Source organism: Echiichthys vipera (assembly GCF_963691815.1).
Source record: "Echiichthys vipera genome assembly, chromosome: 12".
NCBI classification, from domain to species: domain Eukaryota; kingdom Metazoa; phylum Chordata; class Actinopteri; order Perciformes; family Trachinidae; genus Echiichthys; species Echiichthys vipera.
In genome coordinates, this window is record NC_139837.1 from 5,308 (window position 1) to 12,310 (window position 7,003).

Consider the following 7,003-nt stretch of genomic DNA (forward strand, 5'->3'; position numbering starts at 1 on the left):
GAGTAAAGAGGAGATACGAGGTTTCTTTACCTTAGTGAACAGAGTCAAAGTGAGTAAAGAGGAGATACGAGGTTTCTTTACCTTAGTGAACAGAGTCAAAGTGAGTAAAGAGGAGATACGAGGTTTCTTTACCTTAGTGAACAGAGTCAAAGTGAGTAAAGAGGAGATACGAGGTTTCTTTACCTTAGTGAACAGAGTCAAAGTGAGTAAAGAGGAGATACGAGGTTTCTTTACCTTAGTGAACAGAGTCAAAGTGAGTAAAGAGGAGATACGAGGTTTCTTTACCTTAGTGAACAGAGTCAAAGTGAGTAAAGAGGAGATACGAGGTTTCTTTACCTTAGTGAACAGAGTCAAAGTGAGTAAAGAGGAGATACGAGGTTTCTTTACCTTAGTGAACAGAGTCAAAGTGAGTAAAGAGGAGATACGAGGTTTCTTTACCTTAGTGAACAGAGTCAAAGTGAGTAAAGAGGAGATACGAGGTTTCTTTAGTGAACAGAGTCAAAGTGAGTAAAGAGGAGATACGAGGTTTCTTTACCTTAGTGAACAGAGTCAAAGTGAGTAAAGAGGAGATACGAGGTTTCTTTACCTTAGTGAACAGAGTCAAAGTGGGTAAAGAGGAGATACGAGGTTTCTTTACCTTAGTGAACAGAGTCAAAGTGAGTAAAGAGGAGATACGAGGTTTCTTTACCTTAGTGAACAGAGTCAAAGTGAGTAAAGAGGAGATACGAGGTTTCTTTACCTTAGTGAACAGAGTCAAAGTGAGTAAAGAGGAGATACGAGGTTTCTTTACCTTAGTGAACAGAGTCAAAGTGGGTAAAGAGGAGATACGAGGTTTCTTTACCTTAGTGAACAGAGTCAAAGTGAGTAAAGAGGAGATACGAGGTTTCTTTAGTGAACAGAGTCAAAGTGAGTAAAGAGGAGATACGAGGTTTCTTTACCTTAGTGAACAGAGTCAAAGTGGGTAAAGAGGAGATACGAGGTTTCTTTACCTTAGTGAACAGAGTCAAAGTGAGTAAAGAGGAGATACGAGGTTTCTTTAGTGAACAGAGTCAAAGTGAGTAAAGAGGAGATACGAGGTTTCTTTACCTTAGTGAACAGAGTCAAAGTGGGTAAAGAGGAGATACGAGGTTTCTTTACCTTAGTGAACAGAGTCAAAGTGAGTAAAGAGGAGATACGAGGTTTCTTTACCTTAGTGAACAGAGTCAAAGTGGGTAAAGAGGAGATACGAGGTTTCTTTACCTTAGTGAACAGAGTCAAAGTGAGTAAAGAGGAGATACGAGGTTTCTTTACCTTAGTGAACAGAGTCAAAGTGAGTAAAGAGGAGATACGAGGTTTCTTTACCTTAGTGAACAGAGTCAAAGTGGGTAAAGAGGAGATACGAGGTTTCTTTACCTTAGTGAACAGAGTCAAAGTGAGTAAAGAGGAGATACGAGGTTTCTTTAGTGAACAGAGTCAAAGTGGGTAAAGAGGAGATACGAGGTTTCTTTACCTTAGTGAACAGAGTCAAAGTGAGTAAAGAGGAGATACGAGGTTTCTTTACCTTAGTGAACAGAGTCAAAGTGAGTAAAGAGGAGATACGAGGTTTCTTTACCTTAGTGAACAGAGTCAAAGTGGGTAAAGAGGAGATACGAGGTTTCTTTACCTTTAGTGAACAGAGTCAAAGTGAGTAAAGAGGAGATACGAGGTTTCTTTACCTTAGTGAACAGAGTCAAAGTGAGTAAAGAGGAGATACGAGGTTTCTTTACCTTAGTGAACAGAGTCAAAGTGAGTAAAGAGGAGATACGAGGTTTCTTTACCTTAGTGAACAGAGTCAAAGTGGGTAAAGAGGAGATACGAGGTTTCTTTACCTTAGTGAACAGAGTCAAAGTGAGTAAAGAGGAGATACGAGGTTTCTTTACCTTAGTGAACAGAGTCAAAGTGGGTAAAGAGGAGATACGAGGTTTCTTTACCTTAGTGAACAGAGTCAAAGTGAGTAAAGAGGAGATACGAGGTTTCTTTACCTTAGTGAACAGAGTCAAAGTGGGTAAAGAGGAGATACGAGGTTTCTTTACCTTAGTGAACAGAGTCAAAGTGGGTAAGAGGAGATACGAGGTTTCTTTACCTTAGTGAACAGAGTCAAAGTGAGTAAAGAGGAGATACGAGGTTTCTTTACCTTAGTGAACAGAGTCAAAGTGAGTAAAGAGGAGATACGAGGTTTCTTTACCTTAGTGAACAGAGTCAAAGTGAGTAAAGAGGAGATACGAGGTTTCTTTACCTTAGTGAACAGAGTCAAAGTGAGTAAAGAGGAGATACGAGGTTTCTTTACCTTAGTGAACAGAGTCAAAGTGAGTAAAGAGGAGATACGAGGTTTCTTTACCTTAGTGAACAGAGTCAAAGTGAGTAAAGAGGAGATACGAGGTTTCTTTAGTGAACAGAGTCAAAGTGAGTAAAGAGGAGATACGAGGTTTCTTTACCTTAGTGAACAGAGTCAAAGTGAGTAAAGAGGAGATACGAGGTTTCTTTACCTTAGTGAACAGAGTCAAAGTGAGTAAAGAGGAGATACGAGGTTTCTTTACCTTAGTGAACAGAGTCAAAGTGAGTAAAGAGGAGATACGAGGTTTCTTTACCTTAGTGAACAGAGTCAAAGTGAGTAAAGAGGAGATACGAGGTTTCTTTAGTGAACAGAGTCAAAGTGAGTAAAGAGGAGATACGAGGTTTCTTTACCTTAGTGAACAGAGTCAAAGTGAGTAAAGAGGAGATACGAGGTTCTTTACCTAGTGAACAGAGTCAAAGTGAGTAAAGAGGAGATACGAGGTTTCTTTACCTTAGTGAACAGAGTCAAAGTGAGTAAAGAGGAGATACGAGGTTTCTTTACCTTAGTGAACAGAGTCAAAGTGAGTAAAGAGGAGATACGAGGTTTCTTTACCTTAGTGAACAGAGTCAAAGTGGGTAAAGAGGAGATACGAGGTTTCTTTAGTGAACAGAGTCAAAGTGAGTAAAGAGGAGATACGAGGTTTCTTTACCTTAGTGAACAGAGTCAAAGTGAGTAAAGAGGAGATACGAGGTTTCTTTACCTTAGTGAACAGAGTCAAAGTGGGTAAAGAGGAGATACGAGGTTTCTTTACCTTAGTGAACAGAGTCAAAGTGGGTAAAGAGGAGATACGAGGTTTCTTTACCTTAGTGAACAGAGTCAAAGTGAGTAAAGAGGAGATACGAGGTTTCTTTAGTGAACAGAGTCAAAGTGGGTAAAGAGGAGATACGAGGTTTCTTTACCTTAGTGAACAGAGTCAAAGTGGGTAAAGAGGAGATACGAGGTTTCTTTAGTGAACAGAGTCAAAGTGAGTAAAGAGGAGATACGAGGTTTCTTTACCTTAGTGAACAGAGTCAAAGTGAGTAAAGAGGAGATACGAGGTTTCTTTACCTTAGTGAACAGAGTCAAAGTGAGTAAAGAGGAGATACGAGGTTTCTTTACCTTAGTGAACAGAGTCAAAGTGAGTAAAGAGGAGATACGAGGTTTCTTTAGTGAACAGAGTCAAAGTGGGTAAAGAGGAGATACGAGGTTTCTTTACCTTAGTGAACAGAGTCAAAGTGGGTAAAGAGGAGATACGAGGTTTCTTTACCTTAGTGAACAGAGTCAAAGTGAGTAAAGAGGAGATACGAGGTTTCTTTACCTTAGTGAACAGAGTCAAAGTGAGTAAAGAGGAGATACGAGGTTTCTTTAGTGAACAGAGTCAAAGTGGGTAAAGAGGAGATACGAGGTTTCTTTAGTGAACAGAGTCAAAGTGAGTAAAGAGGAGATACGAGGTTTCTTTACCTTAGTGAACAGAGTCAAAGTGGGTAAAGAGGAGATACGAGGTTTCTTTAGTGAACAGAGTCAAAGTGAGTAAAGAGGAGATACGAGGTTTCTTTACCTTAGTGAACAGAGTCAAAGTGAGTAAAGAGGAGATACGAGGTTTCTTTAGTGAACAGAGTCAAAGTGAGTAAAGAGGAGATACGAGGTTTCTTTACCTTAGTGAACAGAGTCAAAGTGAGTAAAGAGGAGATACGAGGTTTCTTTAGTGAACAGAGTCAAAGTGAGTAAAGAGGAGATACGAGGTTTCTTTACCTTAGTGAACAGAGTCAAAGTGAGTAAAGAGGAGATACGAGGTTTCTTTACCTTAGTGAACAGAGTCAAAGTGAGTAAAGAGGAGATACGAGGTTTCTTTACCTTAGTGAACAGAGTCAAAGTGAGTAAAGAGGAGATACGAGGTTTCTTTAGTGAACAGAGTCAAAGTGGGTAAAGAGGAGATACGAGGTTTCTTTACCTTAGTGAACAGAGTCAAAGTGAGTAAAGAGGAGATACGAGGTTTCTTTACCTTAGTGAACAGAGTCAAAGTGAGTAAAGAGGAGATACGAGGTTTCTTTACCTTAGTGAACAGAGTCAAAGTGGGTAAAGAGGAGATACGAGGTTTCTTTACCTTAGTGAACAGAGTCAAAGTGAGTAAAGAGGAGATACGAGGTTTCTTTACCTTAGTGAACAGAGTCAAAGTGAGTAAAGAGGAGATACGAGGTTTCTTTAGTGAACAGAGTCAAAGTGAGTAAAGAGGAGATACGAGGTTTCTTTACCTTAGTGAACAGAGTCAAAGTGAGTAAAGAGGAGATACGAGGTTTCTTTACCTTAGTGAACAGAGTCAAAGTGAGTAAAGAGGAGATACGAGGTTTCTTTACCTTAGTGAACAGAGTCAAAGTGAGTAAAGAGGAGATACGAGGTTTCTTTACCTTAGTGAACAGAGTCAAAGTGGGTAAAGAGGAGATACGAGGTTTCTTTACCTTAGTGAACAGAGTCAAAGTGGGTAAAGAGGAGATACGAGGTTTCTTTAGTGAACAGAGTCAAAGTGAGTAAAGAGGAGATACGAGGTTTCTTTACCTTAGTGAACAGAGTCAAAGTGAGTAAAGAGGAGATACGAGGTTTCTTTACCTTAGTGAACAGAGTCAAAGTGAGTAAAGAGGAGATACGAGGTTTCTTTACCTTAGTGAACAGAGTCAAAGTGGGTAAAGAGGAGATACGAGGTTTCTTTACCTTTAGTGAACAGAGTCAAAGTGAGTAAAGAGGAGATACGAGGTTTCTTTACCTTAGTGAACAGAGTCAAAGTGAGTAAAGAGGAGATACGAGGTTTCTTTACCTTAGTGAACAGAGTCAAAGTGAGTAAAGAGGAGATACGAGGTTTCTTTACCTTAGTGAACAGAGTCAAAGTGAGTAAAGAGGAGATACGAGGTTTCTTTACCTTAGTGAACAGAGTCAAAGTGAGTAAAGAGGAGATACGAGGTTTCTTTACCTTAGTGAACAGAGTCAAAGTGAGTAAAGAGGAGATACGAGGTTTCTTTACCTTAGTGAACAGAGTCAAAGTGAGTAAAGAGGAGATACGAGGTTTCTTTACCTTAGTGAACAGAGTCAAAGTGGGTAAAGAGGAGATACGAGGTTTCTTTACCTTAGTGAACAGAGTCAAAGTGGGTAAAGAGGAGATACGAGGTTTCTTTACCTTAGTGAACAGAGTCAAAGTGAGTAAAGAGGAGATACGAGGTTTCTTTACCTTAGTGAACAGAGTCAAAGTGAGTAAAGAGGAGATACGAGGTTTCTTTACCTTAGTGAACAGAGTCAAAGTGAGTAAAGAGGAGATACGAGGTTTCTTTACCTTAGTGAACAGAGTCAAAGTGTGTAAAGAGGAGATACGAGGTTTCTTTACCTTAGTGAACAGAGTCAAAGTGAGTAAAGAGGAGATACGAGGTTTCTTTACCTTAGTGAACAGAGTCAAAGTGGGTAAAGAGGAGATACGAGGTTTCTTTACCTTAGTGAACAGAGTCAAAGTGAGTAAAGAGGAGATACGAGGTTTCTTTACCTTAGTGAACAGAGTCAAAGTGAGTAAAGAGGAGATACGAGGTTTCTTTACCTTAGTGAACAGAGTCAAAGTGAGTAAAGAGGAGATACGAGGTTTCTTTACCTTAGTGAACAGAGTCAAAGTGAGTAAAGAGGAGATACGAGGTTTCTTTACCTTAGTGAACAGAGTCAAAGTGGGTAAAGAGGAGATACGAGGTTTCTTTACCTTAGTGAACAGAGTCAAAGTGAGTAAAGAGGAGATACGAGGTTTCTTTACCTTAGTGAACAGAGTCAAAGTGAGTAAAGAGGAGATACGAGGTTTCTTTACCTTAGTGAACAGAGTCAAAGTGAGTAAAGAGGAGATACGAGGTTTCTTTACCTTAGTGAACAGAGTCAAAGTGGGTAAAGAGGAGATACGAGGTTTCTTTACCTTAGTGAACAGAGTCAAAGTGGGTAAAGAGGAGATACGAGGTTTCTTTACCTTAGTGAACAGAGTCAAAGTGGGTAAAGAGGAGATACGAGGTTTCTTTACCTTAGTGAACAGAGTCAAAGTGAGTAAAGAGGAGATACGAGGTTTCTTTACCTTAGTGAACAGAGTCAAAGTGAGTAAAGAGGAGATACGAGGTTTCTTTAGTGAACAGAGTCAAAGTGGGTAAAGAGGAGATACGAGGTTTCTTTACCTTAGTGAACAGAGTCAAAGTGAGTAAAGAGGAGATACGAGGTTTCTTTAGTGAACAGAGTCAAAGTGAGTAAAGAGGAGATACGAGGTTTCTTTACCTTAGTGAACAGAGTCAAAGTGAGTAAAGAGGAGATACGAGGTTTCTTTACCTTAGTGAACAGAGTCAAAGTGGGTAAAGAGGAGATACGAGGTTTCTTTACCTTAGTGAACAGAGTCAAAGTGAGTAAAGAGGAGATACGAGGTTTCTTTACCTTAGTGAACAGAGTCAAAGTGAGTAAAGAGGAGATACGAGGTTTCTTTAGTGAACAGAGTCAAAGTGAGTAAAGAGGAGATACGAGGTTTCTTTACCTTAGTGAACAGAGTCAAAGTGAGTAAAGAGGAGATACGAGGTTTCTTTAGTGAACAGAGTCAAAGTGAGTAAAGAGGAGATACGAGGTTTCTTTAGTGAACAGAGTCAAAGTGAGTAAAGAGGAGATACGAGGTTTCTTTAC